General features: G+C 40.0%; 1 protein-coding gene and 1 long non-coding RNA gene across 6 annotated transcripts in view; one reads left to right on the forward strand and one right to left on the reverse strand.

Moving 5' to 3' along the window:
* The window catches only part of LOC148685951 (uncharacterized), an 18,185-nt gene continuing 1,236 nt past the window's right edge, over positions 1 to 16,949 (reverse strand). The window contains exons 2-3 of the long non-coding RNA XR_015949574.1: positions 1,669 to 1,773; positions 1 to 1,270 (exon numbers count right to left, since the gene is read on the reverse strand). This is a non-coding gene — a long non-coding RNA (uncharacterized LOC148685951). The remainder of the gene's footprint in view (positions 1,271 to 1,668; positions 1,774 to 16,949) is intronic.
* The window catches only part of EPCIP (exosomal polycystin 1 interacting protein), a 16,395-nt gene continuing 15,803 nt past the window's right edge, over positions 16,358 to 16,949 (forward strand). For 2 of the 5 annotated variants that reach the window (XR_015949572.1, XR_015949573.1), the window contains exon 1: positions 16,358 to 16,496. The gene's annotated coding sequence lies outside the window, so the exon portion shown is untranslated. The remainder of the gene's footprint in view (positions 16,497 to 16,949) is intronic. The other 3 variants (XM_088667951.1, XM_088667949.1, XM_088667948.1) reach the window with 2 other exon arrangements.

A 16,949-nucleotide genomic window follows, 5' to 3' on the forward strand; every position in this document is an offset into this window, starting at 1 on the left:
TTTACATACTATTCAAAATTTATTCAGATGTTCCTTTCAGAACCTGTACAACTCATCCCTAGATGTCCAGCAATATTATTAGAATGCGTACAAATTAGGACAAAAGTATTACTATATATATTAATTTGAGAAAGTATGCAGACTTTATGCAGTTTGAATACATACACAGTTCCAGACCTTAAAATAAAACTAAAAGCTTAAGGATATGAATAATAATATTTTGCTGATTGATTCATCAGAATGTTTGTATCAAGATGAGCCATCAAGAAAATAATTCAACTTCATCTTGATTGGACAAAGGTCTTAACACCAAGAAGGGCTGATTAAAGTAATGGCTACTTAACAGCAACCAATGAATCAAATGTCCCTTTTTCAACAGGGAAAGGTTCTTAACCACTGACTGTTATCGGATGCATGAAACCATATGAACTCAGTTTCACTTCGTTAGTCTTTACCACATTTCCCTGGAACTGTGACTAATCCTCTTTAAATGACCAACATCAGTGTCTTTCATTTGACACAGGCAAGACACATACAAGAGATGCCTCTTCGCTTCTAATTACCTGCTGGCAGAAACAACAAAAAGGTGTGTCCAGAACAAATGGTTCACTACTCTACCTGTAGTTAATGTTGCAGGAGAGAGAGAGAGAGAGAGAGAGAGAGAGAGAGAGAGAGAGAGAGAGAGAGAGAGCTCCCAAGTGGTACAGTTTATTTAAAACATTTATGTCCCATCTTTTATTAATGGTTTTGATATTTAAAAACAAAACAACACATACATACATACATACATACATACATACAACACAGCAAGCTGATATAAGTTCTGTTAAGGGTCTTAGGGTGGGATTCAACTAATACAGTACAGGCATCCCCAAACTTCGGCCCTCCAGATGTTTTGGACTACAAGTCCCATCATCCCTGACCACTGGTCCTGTTAGCTAGGGATCATGGAAGTTGTAGGTCAAAACATCTGGAGGGCCGCAGTTTGGGGATGCCTGAACTAATAAGTCCTTACCAGCAGAATCCCAGATAAGGACTTCTGCTGATGCAATGAGACGGCACCCTTTCTGCACCACCCAACTGGCTCAGAAGGTTGGACCAGGAGAACCCTTGGAACAATGCACGGAGGAAGAAGGTTCTTTAATTAATTCTTCCTCACTTTCTGCCATCAAGGTTGTGTCATCAGCATATCTGAGGTTGTTGATATTTCTTCCAGCAATCTTAATTCCGGCTTGGGATTCATCCAGTCTAGCCTTTCGCATGATGAATTCTGCATATAAGTTAAATAAGCAGGGAGATAATATACACATATATAACACCCCCAAAAGGCTTTTCACTCTTCTGATTTCTGTCCCTCACAGATGTCAGGGGGATGTGTGCAATTCAGGGGTGGGGCTACTCAGTGCAGCTCTGCTCCTTGCACTGGGGCAGACTTTGGTATTTCAAATTCCAGCAGCACTTTGTGCAAGGCCAAAATTTGGCAAACAAAACCCCCGCCGCGCCTCTCGCCTTCCTTTCCGCTCCATTCGTTATGTCATCATTGCAGCATCCCCTAGTGTGGCGGAACTGGTTGCGCTGCCCTAAATCTGCTTCTGTTTGCACCTGTGTTGTTCAGCACAGGAGGAAAGGGTGCCCAAATAGTGTGTTCCCATTTTTATCAAGTGTTACCTGCTGTTGGTAGAACTGGGCAGAAGACTGCTGAGTCCATGAACAAAGATATTGCTCGTTTATCGATTGCTGCGATTTAGCTGCAATTCTGAGAATCGTACAAGCCTGTAAAAAACCAAAATTGTAAGAATAAAGGGGGTATTCATAGATATGTATAACAGGGATGGGGAACCTGTGGCTCTCTGGATGTTGTTGAACTACATTTCCCATCATTCCTGACTATTGGCCATGCTGACTGGAGCTAATCAGATTTGGAGATCAACCTCGTCTGAAGGGCCACAAGTGCCTGATATATAAGATCAACATTTCAAATCATCCCGGGTAACTTCTCACTTTCTCGGGATTTTTCACAATAAGGCCAACCTAACCAAAACAAAAGCATATCCCATTGCTCTGCCACCTTGAGAAAAATGTGAATTTCTTAAAATAATATATGTAGGGCTTCAGAATAAATGTTCTGGATTTTGTCAGGATGAAATGCTGCATCAAGCAGCAGTTGCATTTATATACTGTAATTTTAAGAGCTCTGTAAGAATTAGCCATGCAAGTTGAAAATGCAACACCACAACATGTAACCCGCAGTTTCAAAAAAAGTGTGGGAAAATGCAATGCTGTGCCCTTTTGAAATTTTAAGTATGAGAAATAAATGCCTTTTCCCTTCCAGTACTACATTAGAATTTATAATGGCTTGTTGCCATGGCAAAATCTATAATCCTTTATTCTTTTGATGCAAACGTGTCTGTATAGGAATATAAGGGGGGGGGTTATACAGCGGTATTCGTTTGCACTGCTTTGATGACTATAGCTGTACAAGTACTCCAGAAAATAAAATGGGTTTATTCACTGAAGGTATATAGCCACAAAGGGATGTGAGAGGAGTGTCAGCCTTGGTCATGGAGGCTGAGCCCTAGAGTTGCAGATCCCAGCGTTCTGACTGTTTCATCTCAATGACACTTGTGAAGTGAATCTTATGTGGAGTACACTGAGGTGGAATATCCTTGTGAGGCTGACAAAAAGAGGGCTGGATATGTCAAATGGAATCAAGCTTAAAGAGGCTGAAGAAGCTGCCTATTGTCTTCAGCTCGTGCTATTAAATGTGGGATTAAAGAGGAAACAGCCTCCTGGCTCATTGGGCCCATTCAGAAGGAGCTTGTTCCGAAAATTATTGACGGGGTGGCTTCTATTCAGAGCCACAGCTGACATCACCAGTCACACAAAGGGACTTTAGAGGGTTAATTAAAACCAGGTAATGGAAGGAATCAACAAGTACTGACACTGCACAAATGCCACAGAGGATCTAATGCAAGAAAAGAAAAAAGGCATATGGCAGGAAAGCCAACCTCCCTGCTGCCAGCTACTCTTGTGATTGACATTCGGTTATTTTTCTATGGAAACTTGGCATATTAGCCGTTGGTTCTCTGTATCTTGTCAAACGCATGTATGATTGATTATCATGACGAGTCTTGGGCACTCGGATCGAAACACCGTATGCGATCAGGAATTCAAAACAAAGTCATTTGGGTTTCCAATTGTAGTCCAAAACATCTGGAGGGCTGAAGTTTGGGGATGCCTGTACTGTATTAGTTGAATCCCACCCTATGACCCTTAACTTCCCAGTAGTGAGGTATGGAATTGAGAGCTGGACCATAAAGAAGGCTGATCGCCGAAGAAGAGGGCAGATCATTTCATCAGGCAAGCAGAAATGTATTTCAGATATAATAAATTCCTTCTGTAGGAGTAATCCTTATCAGCAGTCAGGTGCCATAGCTTCCTCTTTTGCGAAATGCGACATAGTTTGTCACATGAAAAGCTTCCAACCACACCCCAAAAGGAAAACCTCTGATTGTACTTCTTAAGGAAATCAGCCCTGGAAGGACAGATCCTGAAGCTGAGGCTCCAATACTTTGGCCACCTCATGAGAAGAGAAGACTCCCTGGAAAAGACCCTGATGTTGGGAAAGATGGAGGGCACAAGGAGAAGTGGACGACAGAGGACGAGCTGGTTGGACAGTGTTCTCGAAGCTACGAACATGAGTCTGCCCAAACTGCGGGAGGCAGTGGAAGACAGGAGTGCCTGGCGTGCTCTGGTCCATGGGGTCACGAAGAGTCGGACATGACTAAACGACTAAACAACAACAATATGTGTGAAGGCTTTCCTCGAATCTGCAACCCTTGAATCCAGGGAATCCTTCAAAAGTACAACTATGTGCATGAACCGGGCCCCACCTTGCTTACAGACATTCATGTTGTATGTGCGGGAGGGCAGGACTACTTGCTCCTTGTTCCCATCCTGTTTAACACAAGAGTGAGGGGGGGAAACCCAAGACTTCTCTCGCACTTTCTTCTCAAACCCTTCTAAACTGTGAGCAACTCCTGATTTCTTTCTTCCATTTCTTCCACAGTTTTTCATATTCATGTTATGAAAACATGGGTAGGAAAGCACCCAGCAAATATTACATTATTTCAGCTAAGAGGTACACTGATTTGTACCCTAAGAGCACATAATTTAAGTGCGTTACTCAGTTCACAGAAGATTTCCCATTCCTTCCTTCTCCCTACATCCACCAATGTCCCCCAAAAGCTGCTCTGAAAATGGCCTTTCCCATGCACAACGTGGAATAGCGCATAGGGGGCTGCAATCATCTCCTGTTTCGTGTTCACATTCATTATGTTCTATCTGCACTGGTGAGCGCGGCTTAGATGTATGAGCAAAGAATGGACCATACTGGGCAAGCAATTATTTTAAAAGAGAAAATAATTTTAAATTAATTTTTTAAATTTGCACTAAACCTGTTTTTGTTTTCTTTATCTCAGTGCTATCTTGTGAATAATAGAAGACAATAGATACCGTAATAGCAGGTGACAACTGAAAACTTATTTGTTCAGGCTTCACAACATAGTATTCTGCTGCCTACTTCATTGTATTAAGTTGTTTATGCAATAGTTTTTAACTATTGTTTTATGCTGTGTTTATTTGTTGTTAGCTATCCAATTTTAAATTTAATCTACAATGCTGTTTCACTATTTAGATGAATATTTCAATCTTTTTTTAAAAAAACTATATAGGTGAAAACATGTTTCAGCGCAAATTAAAAAGACTCATAAAAATATGTTGATTAAACGGCAGCAACAGGAAAAGTAATAGTGTCACTGTGTATAAGGAGATGGGTGGTGACAATATCACCCAACCTGACACACTGCAGGTGTCAAAAACCACACCTGTTTTTTTTAAAAAATGAATGAGTATCAATAATATGATCTAAAACTCTGGAGATTGTTGGGTTTTTAAATCCAGCTTGTTCACAAAAACCATGGAGAAAATGCAAGAGAAGGATGATGCCCTGGAAAAGGTGAGTTCCTCAAACTGCTGCATCAGTTTTTTAAAACCCTCATGAAAATTCATTGACATCTTCACACACACACCTTTTAAACAATACATTTATATAAGCAATCTCTTTTCATGCATTTTATTTGTTATTTCCATTAATATACACATTTTAAGGCACATTTCCCCCTAATAGACACCTTTTTGTACACATTCATTTGAGTAGAAAACTGCGTTGCAAAATTCAGAGAACTGTGATTTCCCCCCCTCCCCAAGAACAGCTGTCTTGGTTTGCATATTATTTTGAGAAATGTGAATGAAGCAGGATAACATTACAATGAAACTGCCCACCCCTAGCTGGGGATTCCCTTGAAAAACTCTGCATAGGTAAATTGCAGGTGGTGTTTGGGTGTTTCTCCCCAACCATTTTCTTGATGATTAATAATAATCTGTTAACAGATAAATAAAAAGAAACCAACAAAACAAATATACATATAAAAATGTATGTATATATGTATAAATATTTGAACATGCGTATCTGAGTAAAACCATCAGTGCAAACACACAAATCAGTTCCTGATATGGTTTCCAAGAGAGTGTTTGAATAACTATTGCTTTGTGTCTTCTTGTACCAATACAACAATTACTCATTTTTCAATAAATAAGAAGGCTGTCTGCCTTCTCTTAGTTAATTTTACGTTCATTAATTTTACAATCTGAGCTATTTCCCATTTTCTAACGTGATTCTTTCCGGTTATAAGATATGGCTAGACTATATGGCTGTTAGTAAATGTATTGTCAGTTGCATATCTACTGGTAAAGTCAAATTGACATTACCAGTTGTAGGTAATTTCAAACCATTCTGGCTAACCTCAGATAAGACAGTGAGAGATTCATTATCCAGCATTTTTTAAAAAGCAAAATGCAGCCACTGGGGACTCTGATTCAGATCAGGCCCATAGTGTGCCGAGCAAATAGTTAACCCTTTCCCTGTACACGTTTTTTTCCAATACCAAGAACTCCTTCACACTCCCTTGGACCAATTCTTTCTGCAAGGAGCAATGCATTCAAATATCTGCATGTTTTACCTCTTTAAAAACAAGTAGGAGATTTGCTGATGGATCTTCTGCAACCTTAACTAGCTATATTCTTAGGAATCTTTTTTAAAAAAACGCACTTAAACTTAGGTTATGTTAGTGTTTTCCTGCAGGGTTATTTTGGCCCATAAAGATTTAAGAAAGAGGCAATTTTATTAATAAATATAAAATAAATCGCAGCAGCAGTAAGTGTAGAATATTACAGAAAGAGTTGCAAGGTTGCAAAGAAAATGATGTAGTGTAATCTAATCTAGTGTTGAATTTAGTAAAAGTAGTAAAAGTAAAGTAAAAGTAGTAAAAAGTAGTAAAAAACTAAGGAAAAATATACCACCTGCAGATTCCATTCTTCCACCTGAATTATATTCACTTTTTACTCTCTGAGACTTTTAAATGGTTTTTTTTTACATGTATAAATCATTACAATTCTCAACAGAATTGTGGGAAAGTCAGCTTGGTTCTACTCCAATCTGCATTTTAATATATTTATCCAAGAAGGGTGGTAGAATTAAGAAGTCCATTCACCACTCTCAACTGATGTGATGTATGTGGATATTGTACTTGGATGTCTGCGCCCAAGTTCAAAAGATGTTGTGTATAACTGCACAACAAATTTCAAGTCAATCTTATCTTGATTCCTTCTTCCTTTTATGTTGGTCATGACTTGTAATTTTGTTAATAATAATAATTTATTATTTATACCCTGCCCATCTGGCTGGGCTTCCCCACCCACTCTGGGCGGCTTCCAACCGAATATTAAAAACAGTACAGCATCAAACATTAAAAACTTCCCTAAACAGGGCTGCCTTCAGGTGTCTTCTAAAGTTTGCCTTGACAGCTGCTGGGAGGGCGTTCCACAGGGCGGGTGCCACTGCTGAGAAGGCCCTCTGCCTGGTTCCCTGCAACCTCACTTCTCACAATGAGGGAACCGCCAGAAGGCCCTCGGTGCTGGATCTCAGTGTCCAGGCTGAATGATGGGGGTGGAGACGCTCCTTCAGATATACAGGACGGAGGCCCTTTATGTTATTATATCTATCTATCTATTCATTTCAGTATCTAAATAATAGTATATATACCATTGAGATGCAAGCAAACACTGATTGGACATATGCTTGGATGCATACTAGAAGTACAATTGTGTGTGAGCAATTGGAACACTGATGAGTATTTGTATATTAATTGATATCTGATTGTAATAATTAGATGCACACCTTCATGAAATTGTAACCCTATCAAAGGAGAGCTAATTGTGAATTGTTTTACCCCTGGAATTATATGTTCCTCTATTTTTCCTACCTAGAAGGCAGGTTGGCTACTTTTGTCACTCTCATACATACATTTCTAAACCACTAATGAAGAACCTGTGGCCCTACAGATGTTGCCAGACTCCATCACCCAACAGCCCCAGCCAGCATGACCAATGCTGAGGGATGATCAGCTGTACTCCAGTGACATCGAAAGGCCACAGCTTCTATACCCCTTGCCCAAAGCCGTTTCCAGAGGAGAAGCCATGTTGGTCTGTCTGTTACAACATAAACAAGATGTCTTGTGACATCTTGAAAGAGTAACAAGTTTGTTTTGGAATACGCTTCCACGAAGCCTTACATTGGAATTGGTTCATCTTTATAGTTCCACACAGGAGGGGTGCCTACTTGAATAAAACATTGGGGGGACCATTACTCCACGCAAGAGAAATAGAAGTTATTTGAAGGTTTACAAATCATATTCCCTAACCTTCATTTTCTTCATTATAATGAAGCGCATTAGAATTTATTTGTTTGTTTTGTTTTGTTCTGTTTGTTTTGTTTTGTTACAATTTCTTTGTTTTGTTCTGTTAAAATTTGAGGTGGGTACCATCCTGCTTTGTAGTTAGTAAAAAGTTCACCATGTTTCTAAATAGCTATCTTCAGGCATGAAATTAACAGTCGGTCTCTTCTTCCTTTTGCATTTTCATAGTTTATTCATAGTTACATTTTCCCTGGAGTTCTTATGTGAGTTCTCAGTGCCATTAAAACAACAACAACAACAAAACCAAAACACTAGTGGTTAATAAAAGATTTTCCTAATATTATTTCCAAAACAGCATCTTCCCATCTTATATTTACTCAGTGCCTTGTTGGGTACATGAAAAATGTGTACATTCTATTTCTCATCATTAGGTGTATGTATTTACTACTGGTTTTTAAAGGGAGGGATCTAATGAATAAAAAGATTAACTTTCTACTTTTTTCTGAAATTTAACAAAGGGATGCTACAGACAAATTCCTTTCAAGTTGCAATTCTAGACAGGCATACCTGGGAGTAAGCTCCCTTGAACAAAGTGGGACTTACTTTTGAGTAAATTTGCATAGCTGTCTTACTAAAGCAAGGGAAGCCAAATAGTGCCATCTGTAGATATTATGTTGTCATTACAGCCATTTTTTCTAATCAACAGACAATTAATAGTTTAACTACTCTAGCACCTCAGTGCCATCGTTATGCATGGCAGGGATCAGAGGTGCCATTCACCATAGAGCTGTTCTAATTTTCTGCCTACTCCTCCTTGGTGCCCTAAATTCACCCTACAATCCCACCAACATAAACAATAGATCCTTCAGGGAAATAGCTTGAGCGCCATATCTTCCTATTACCTTGTGGGCTTGTCCACATTTGAGCATTATTTAGGTGTTAATCAACTCCCCCCCATTCAGATTTAGCCAGAGTAGACTACACCCACACATATTTGAATTTGTAATAACTATGAGTAGCGACTTTGGTATTTCCAGTACTGTACATACTAGTAGGGAAAGGTGAAGGTAAAGGACCCCTGGACGGTTAAGTCCAGTCAAATTCAACCATGGGGTGTGGTTGCTCATCTCCACTTTCAGGCTGAGGGAGCTGACATTTGTCCGCAGACAACTTTTCTGGGTCTTGTGTGGTGCAACAAGACACTGTGACAAGTGCCAGAGCCGTTTACTTTCCCGCTGCAGCGGTTCCTATTTATCCACTTGTGCTGGTATGCTTTTGAACTGCTAGGTTGGCAGGAGCTGGGACAGAGCAATCCCTGCCCAAGAAGTGTGCAAAAGTACCCAGTTGGGCAATTGTAAATTTGCTTGTGTGGTTTTCTGGCTTTGTGAAAATCTGAGAGATCAAAAGAGGGGTGGGTGGGTGTGCTCCTGTCATGCCCTTGCTAGCTCACTGGAAAAATAAATAAAAGCAATTGTAAATTCCTAACACACACATTTCAGATTGTTGCTCAAGATGCATGAGGTGGAAGGTTTTTAAAAGTTTTTTTAAGTTTGCTTATGCAATTTTCTGGTTTTGTGCAAATCTGAGAGTTCAGAAGGATCCTCCATTCAGGGGCACATTTGAAATAGTTAGAACCATGGAAGTAGTGGGCATGGAAATGGTAGCAGCAGAAAGTGACAATTATTCCATCCATTCCCAAACACTGAAGCAAACTGTGCAACCTCAAGTGCACTGGTTTATGCAGTGGGGAAAGTTTTTCAGATTACTGTACAGTATCTCCATATTGGGTAAACCCAAATTTACAGGGGGGAAGCATTGTGATGGCTGGTGCTTGAGGGTAATGTTATGTGGACTGTGCAAATTAAATGGGAACACAAACGGTACACATAACATTCATTTAAAGGCTTGTCTACATTGGAGTTTTTACTGTGTATCTATGGTAATGCCTATATTGGCCCTCTTCTTTAGGTTTAAAGTTAGTTTGCTTGAGGCAATTGGTTAAAGACACCTCTGCAAAGTCGTACATTTGATTGGGGTATAAGGCTGCAAGGCTACTCCTACTTACCTGAGAGTAAGCCCCATTTAATTCAATATAATTAGGCATGGCTAGGATTTGGCAGTAATTGCTGCAATTGATAGTGATCCATAGATTGGGAGTTTATTTATTATAACTTGCTGGGGAGCTAATAATATTATCAAATTTGGTTTAGCCCTATTGTCACATCATTGTGGTTGCTGTCTATTATGAAAATTCCAGTTAAATAATACACGTACCACATTTGTAAAAAGGGTATAATACTGCATCCTGTTGACAATTTGTACAAAGAGCATAATGTCATAGAAACTGCACTATAACCTAAACTTTGTCTTAAACGCTACTGGAGTGTCACAACTGATCAATGATATGCCTTATTCAACAAACACAAATGAATTAATTCTTCCTATTGTCTCCATCTGGTCAAATAAATCTTTGTCCCCAGGGTGTCCCTAAACCCCAGGGACCTTCTGAATGACAGAGGTGGAACATATCTACAGTTGCTCAATGGCATCTGTTAGGTGCTTTTAACATCTGGTGCTTCTCTTCTGTTTGAACCTGTGGCCTGACCCATCTAATATGTGGTAGGAACTGTACAAAAATAGAAAGAGCCAGTCGTTGCCCAGTGATTCACAATTTATTTACTTAAAACAGTATATGTCACATTTATTTGATATATTAATTTGAAGAGGTTTTGATAGGAAACATTTCTCTTTGAATGTTCTAGCATACTTCTATTCCAAGCCAACCTGCAAAGTATATCACAAATATACTGGTAGTTGTGCCATTGATTTATTTAGCAACCTAATTGCATTCCCACTCTATAATAGAGTAACTACAGGTGACCAAAGCAACTATCTAGTCTACAAAAGTGTGACTTGACTGTATTGTTTATTATGTTTTGTCTGGAGGATATAGTTCACATGGGCTTAATTCTGTCAAATAAGTGGGTATAGGCTTCAGCCCTAAAAAGAATCTCCTTGGTATCATGGCAAACAATAACATAAGGAAATATGTAATAACTTTTTCTGTGACATAGCACACAAATTTCAGTGCAATCCTATCCATCTCTACTCAAAAGTAAAAAAAACAACAACTCTCACTGAGTTTAATAGGACATAATCCCAGTTTTGTGTGCATAAGACTGAAGCTTTAGTTACTTCTGTCTACTTTTACTGTACAACACAGCATGTCTGGTATTTCTTGTAATTTAGATATATACTCATACTAGCATACATAGTAAACTACAGTCACTGCATCGCAAGGAGCTCTGAGCCACACCTTTGGAAGCAATATGTGAAGGAGATTTTGAGAGAAATTCTGCCACCTTGTGGAGCCCCAAACCAGCTGGCATTAATATCTCACAAGTATCACTCGCATACTCTTTCCCCTCTTTTTTCATAGGGTTCCTTCCCATTTCTGCTTTTCTCTCAAAATCTCCTTCATGGCTTGGTTCCAAATTTGTAGCTCAGAACTCCGTGTGATATAATGATTGAAACTTACTCTTTAATTATGATAAAACAAAAAATATAAAAAATTCCTTCCAGTAGCACCTTAGAGACCAACTAAGTTTGTCATAGGTATGAGCTTTCGTGTGCATGCACTTCTTCAGATACACTGAAACAGAAGTTGTTTCAGTGCACCTGAATGCACACTGAAACAGACTGTTAACGACTGCAATTGGTCTTGCAGGAAAATGCAAGGGGTGAGATGGCTAAAGAAAGCTTTATCATGTATAATGAGATAAGAATCCAATGTCCTTATTCAGACCAGGTCTCTCCATGGTTTTAAGCTTGGTAATGAGTTGCAATCCAGCAACTTCTCTTTCCAGTCTGTTTCTGAAATTTTTCTGCAATAAGACAGCTACTTTGAGATCTTGTATAGAATGTCCTGGGAGATTGAAGTGTTCTCCTACTGGTTTCTCTGTCTTGTGATTCCTGATGTCAGATTTATGTCCATTTATCCTTTGGCGTAGGATTTAACCTGTTTGTCCAATATAGAAAGCTGATGGGCACCGTTGGCATTTGATGGCATATACCAGTGTTTCCCAACCAGTGTGCCTCCAGATGTTTTGGGACTACAACTCCCATCATTCCTGACCACTGGTTTTGCTAGCTAGGGATGATGGGAGTTGTAGTCCCAAAACATCTGGAGGCACACTGGTTGGGAAACACTGGCATATACAATGTTAGAAGATGAGCAATTAAATAGTCCTGAGATGGTCTGTTTGATGTTGTTGGGGCCAACATTATGATAGTAAGACTGTATGTTCGTCTCATTACACTACTTTGAGGTTTTCCATCCCTGCACACCTCAGAATGACTGGCCTAAGCCATTTTATATTGTGACAGTCATTTTAACTATGTAACCAACCCCACATTCTGTCCATTCCTTTATCAAAGATGTTGAAAGGGTGGTGAGAGCCTGCTTGTCTCCCTGCCTTCTCCTGAACAAATCTGCTGGTGTGGCTGAGACATTACAGTTGTACCTCTGTTTAAGAACTTAATTTGTTCTGGAGGTCCGTTCTTAACCTGAAACTGTTCTTAACCTGAAGCACCACTTTAGCTAATGGGGCCTCCTGCTGCCGCCGCGCCACCAGAGCACGATTTCTGTTCTCATCCTGAAGCAAAGTTCTTAACCCAAGGTACTATTTCTGGGTTAGCGGAGTCTGTAACCTGAAGCGTTTGTAACCCGAGGTACCACTGTATTCGAAAACTGAGAGGGGAAGGTAATTTTTTTCTAACTGAGAAATCAGTTTTCTAACTGAGAAATATAATCAAATTATATTTGATTTGATTTTTCTAAAGTATTTTCAATTGAAGGATACAAGTGAAGAAACCATTCCTGGATTTGAGGTGGATTAAGCCACTGTATGGATTAAGCAGTGGTTGTATACAGTAAATGAAGATCTCTGTACCTAGAAAAGGATTAGAGAAAAATATAAATTCTGTTTTCTTTTTCCTCTCTGCTCACTTTGCATATTTGGCAGCTTGTTTTGTACTTACGGCCAGTGTTAACTGGTTCTGCAGGATCATTCAATCATTTTCTTATTGTACTGTACATGGATTCTTTCACACTAATTTGTTTTTCAAAACATGGGAAAACTTCATAGTAAAACTACAAAAGAAACCCAATCTAGCAGTATGATATATGCCAGGATGCTATGCCAAATGAAATCTAGAAGCCATTATTTAAAGCATTTAAGGTCCGGACATTCTCTTCTTTTTAAAAGTCCTTAAAAGAGATTAGCCCGTTCCTGCTCTACCCAGTAGCAAAATCTGCAGGATAATCTTAAATATGTATACTCAGAAGTAATGGCTTTTATTTCTGTGGAACACAAAGTAAGGGTGCATAGGATTTAACTTTTCTAGCCTGATATTTCCACCAAAATTGGTTTTGTGGGAATGGGCATTCCTCTTAAATATTGTAGCTTAAGTGAGGCCTGTATAGAGCAACACCATTATCTGTGTGGTCTAAGGACATGTGGTATAACTATAGAGAAGGCTGGATGAGAAATGACCTACAAACCTCATGCACACTGCCTGGAATCTCATGACGAACTAAATGAGGCATATAAGTGCACTAAATAAATAAAAAAAATAGTAGGATTCTCCATGTTAAGATGAAAAAGAATTGACTGCTTAATGTTAAACATTAACACAAATATAGCAACGTACAGTACTGGAAACCTGCTGGAATGAAGAAAAACGGAGGTGCAATTATTCCCAGATAGATAGGGGAAAGCATATTTATTTTACCTATTAAGTACATTTATGTCCCCACCCTTCTTTCATGCCTATTGTGAGCCTCTTTGGACCATATTCCCTTTTGGTGGGCGTTTTGGAAAGTAAAATTTCCTGTTCTCCCATGAAATGAATGGGAGCAGCTGTACAAAAGTAGGGCAAGTTTCATTCATTTTAGTTGGCCTCACCCAAGAGAATGTCCCAGTGGGTTGTACTCATCATGATCTTCTTATACCTTCTGGGCACTTCAGCCTTGATGATATCTTTTATATTATTAATTGTCAAGCCTCTGAAACTTGAACATCTCTTTTTCTTTACTGTTCCTGCCTATTGCTTGCTGTCTTGCATTTGCATTGTGCCATCTACTTTCTCTCCAGATATATTATGGACCTCTTCCCGATCTGTAAAATGTAATAACATTTTACAGTAATAACACATGTATATGAAAATGTGGTCCACGGATTGTATGTATGTATGAAATTTTCAAATCTATTTCACTTAATCATAACAATACTGAGCCACTAGATGGCATATTTCCACCTATAACAAATGCAATTAATACACTTTTTATTCTCCAGCCTTCTTATCTTCTCATCTTCTTATCTCTATTGTGTAGTTAATTTACTATGGTTAGTTTGGAGGCATCTGAGTTTCCTGTACACTTAATCTGATAGGTAACATTGAGACTAGGTGGGATGAGACTCACAACTGAAATATATCAGATTAGGGAATCTGCAGACCAGATGGGCTGATGTTGGTAAACTTCTAAACAAGTTGGCCCAAGTGGGCAAAATTATAGAACAGATTTTTAAGTGATTTTCATCTGTGAGCATCTAGAAAAGAATGTTGTGCTTTCTAGGATCCAGCATGAGTTTATCAACAATGCATCATGCTAGGCCAGCTGTATCTCTTTTTTGATAGCTATTAGTGCGGTAGATCACTTTGATTTCGGGGGGAAAGGGCATTTGACAAGGTATCACATGATCTCCTTGTTGACAAGATGGAAAAATGTGGTATAAAAATACTCAGGTCGGTCCACAGATGGTTGTGCCACCATACCCAACAAAGATTAATTGGTTCTGTATAAAACTGGAAGGAGATTTCAAGTGCCACAGAGTTTTCTCCTAGGCTATGTGATGTTCAACACTTTAATGTTCAACACTTTAATTTGGTTTCATGAGAAGTTATACCAACTAATTCCTCACACACACACACCCTTTTCACGTGATTCCCTTTTCACGTGATACATGAGGAGAGAAAGCAAGGGTATGCTCATTTGCGCCATCCCCTAGATTTGGTCTTCATGGCCCTTCCCTTCAGTCCCCATTTGAGCTGAATGCCTGCATCTGACAGCCTATTTTACTCAAACTGGCTCCTCATGCAATTTGGAACCCTAATCTCCAAAGCATGAGTCCCACAAGTAAGGAAACAAACCTTATGGGCATTATCCAACCAAGTAGTTCCTTAGCTGTGCAACAGAACCAGGGCCGTCTTAGCCATAGAGGCTACTGGCGCAAGGCGCCATGGCGGCAAGTTCTGGAGGGCGCTGGAGGGCGCCTCCGCCATGCTGCGCCGTGCCCGGAGACTCCTCCGTGCCGGAGGAGCTGCCCCAATCCCCGCCGGCAGCGCCGCCCTCACCCGCCTCTTCTTGGGCTGCGGGCTGCAGAGGGGCCCGAGGGAGAGGTGCTGACCGCCTGGAGGGAAACGTGGGGGTGGGGGGTGCCTGAGGGATCCCTGCACCATGGTGCCAGATAACCTTAAGACACCCCTGAACAGAACTTCCCCTCCCTCTCCTCGTGCCTCTCCCCAAACTATGTTCCTGGGTTTCCCTCAACCCCCCAGAGCAGGTTGGGGAGGGTGTAAGGGCTGCACAGGAAGGGGAAGGAAGAGGGAGGAGAAGCTCCACTGCACAGACAGAAATCTTTCAACTAACTGAACTATTTTGCTGGATACTATCCCATGTTCTGAAATAGCATTTATTATCCAGGTGTACGCGACAACAGAAATCATGGAAAGCAAGTAGTGTACCAAATTTATTCCATCAAAATGTGTCCTATTGCTGGGGATTCTGAACACAATAACCAGCACATTTTCCATGCAAAAAGTTGTCTGGTCCAGGTACCAAAAAAAGTCGCCTGGTCCAGGTACCAAAAAGTTGGTACTCTACTCAGCAACTCAGTACCTATGGGGAGGTTTACATATGCAACACAGTCTGAATATATGCCCCCTCTGCTTCCACACCAATCTCAGTGCCCCTTGATTGCTGTCACCTGTTCCAAACCTGTAACTATTCTGCACAAGAAGTGCTAAGCAGGAGTGCCAACTTGAATAAAATATTGGGGGGCCTTAGGAAACCCCCCAACCCGCATAATTGATCATGCACAACATTTGAATGGCAATACCCATTAACTTGGGGGCAGTCCAGACCCATCAAATATTTTATTGTGGGGTCCGAAAACACCCCCTCCCCCCAGCCCCTAGGAGTTGGCTCCTATGGTGTTAAGATAAAGAAGAACTCTCCGTGTCCTGTTCTTCTGTCACAGACATCTTTCAGATTGTGGCTGTTTTGTTTTACAACTGTACATATGCCTTCCTGTATGATTTCTGTCATTTCCAAGACAAAATCTTAAACTGCCAATCTGTGCAAGAGGGGCTAATAAAATCAGGTATTTATTTTACTGAGTTATTAATGAAGTGGTGTAGGCCTCAAGCGTCTCTCCTGGTTGTCATGGTAGCTCAGGCAGCAAGCCTCCAGAAAACATAAAAGAACAGTAAGTGCAAGACCACACATTCCAACCGGTCTTGTTGATTAACCAGGCTGTCAAATGAAAGCAAAGCACCAGTACAGTCACAGATAAAATCTGCAGTGAAGAGCAACACCACCAAACAACTCAACAGACAAGCGTAAGTACTTCTCTGTTGCTAAACAAATTTGTGCGCTGCTGTTACAGAAAGAGCAGAGCGTAATTCTTAATGCCCAAGAAACAAGCTGCTTTCTACCACAACAGCATTATTTCTCTGTCATTAAGCTTCATTCCTGAAAGTCTCTTTCTGAATCTCAGACTTCAGTGCCGTGCAGCTTTTCCTGTGAATAAGTTTGTAAACTCAGGACAGAGACTTTTAATATCAGAACACTGCGTGTGCATGTTATTATTATTGTTTCTGAATTAACATTCTTTATATAAGCAATGAAGCTAATAAATGAAAAACAGTTCATCTGGTCTCAAACTTTCCAAGTTCATAGAGACTAGTTTTCTGAGCTGTGTTGAATGTACAGGGACAAGAGCAAAAATCAAATTTCATTTTTATCGTTAAACCTCTCCTTAGGAAATTACCCATACTGTATGTTTCAAGGAT

This window comes from Zootoca vivipara, chromosome 4 (genome assembly GCF_965207765.1).
Source record: "Zootoca vivipara chromosome 4, rZooViv2.hap1.1, whole genome shotgun sequence".
NCBI classification, from domain to species: Eukaryota; Metazoa; Chordata; class Lepidosauria; order Squamata; family Lacertidae; genus Zootoca; species Zootoca vivipara.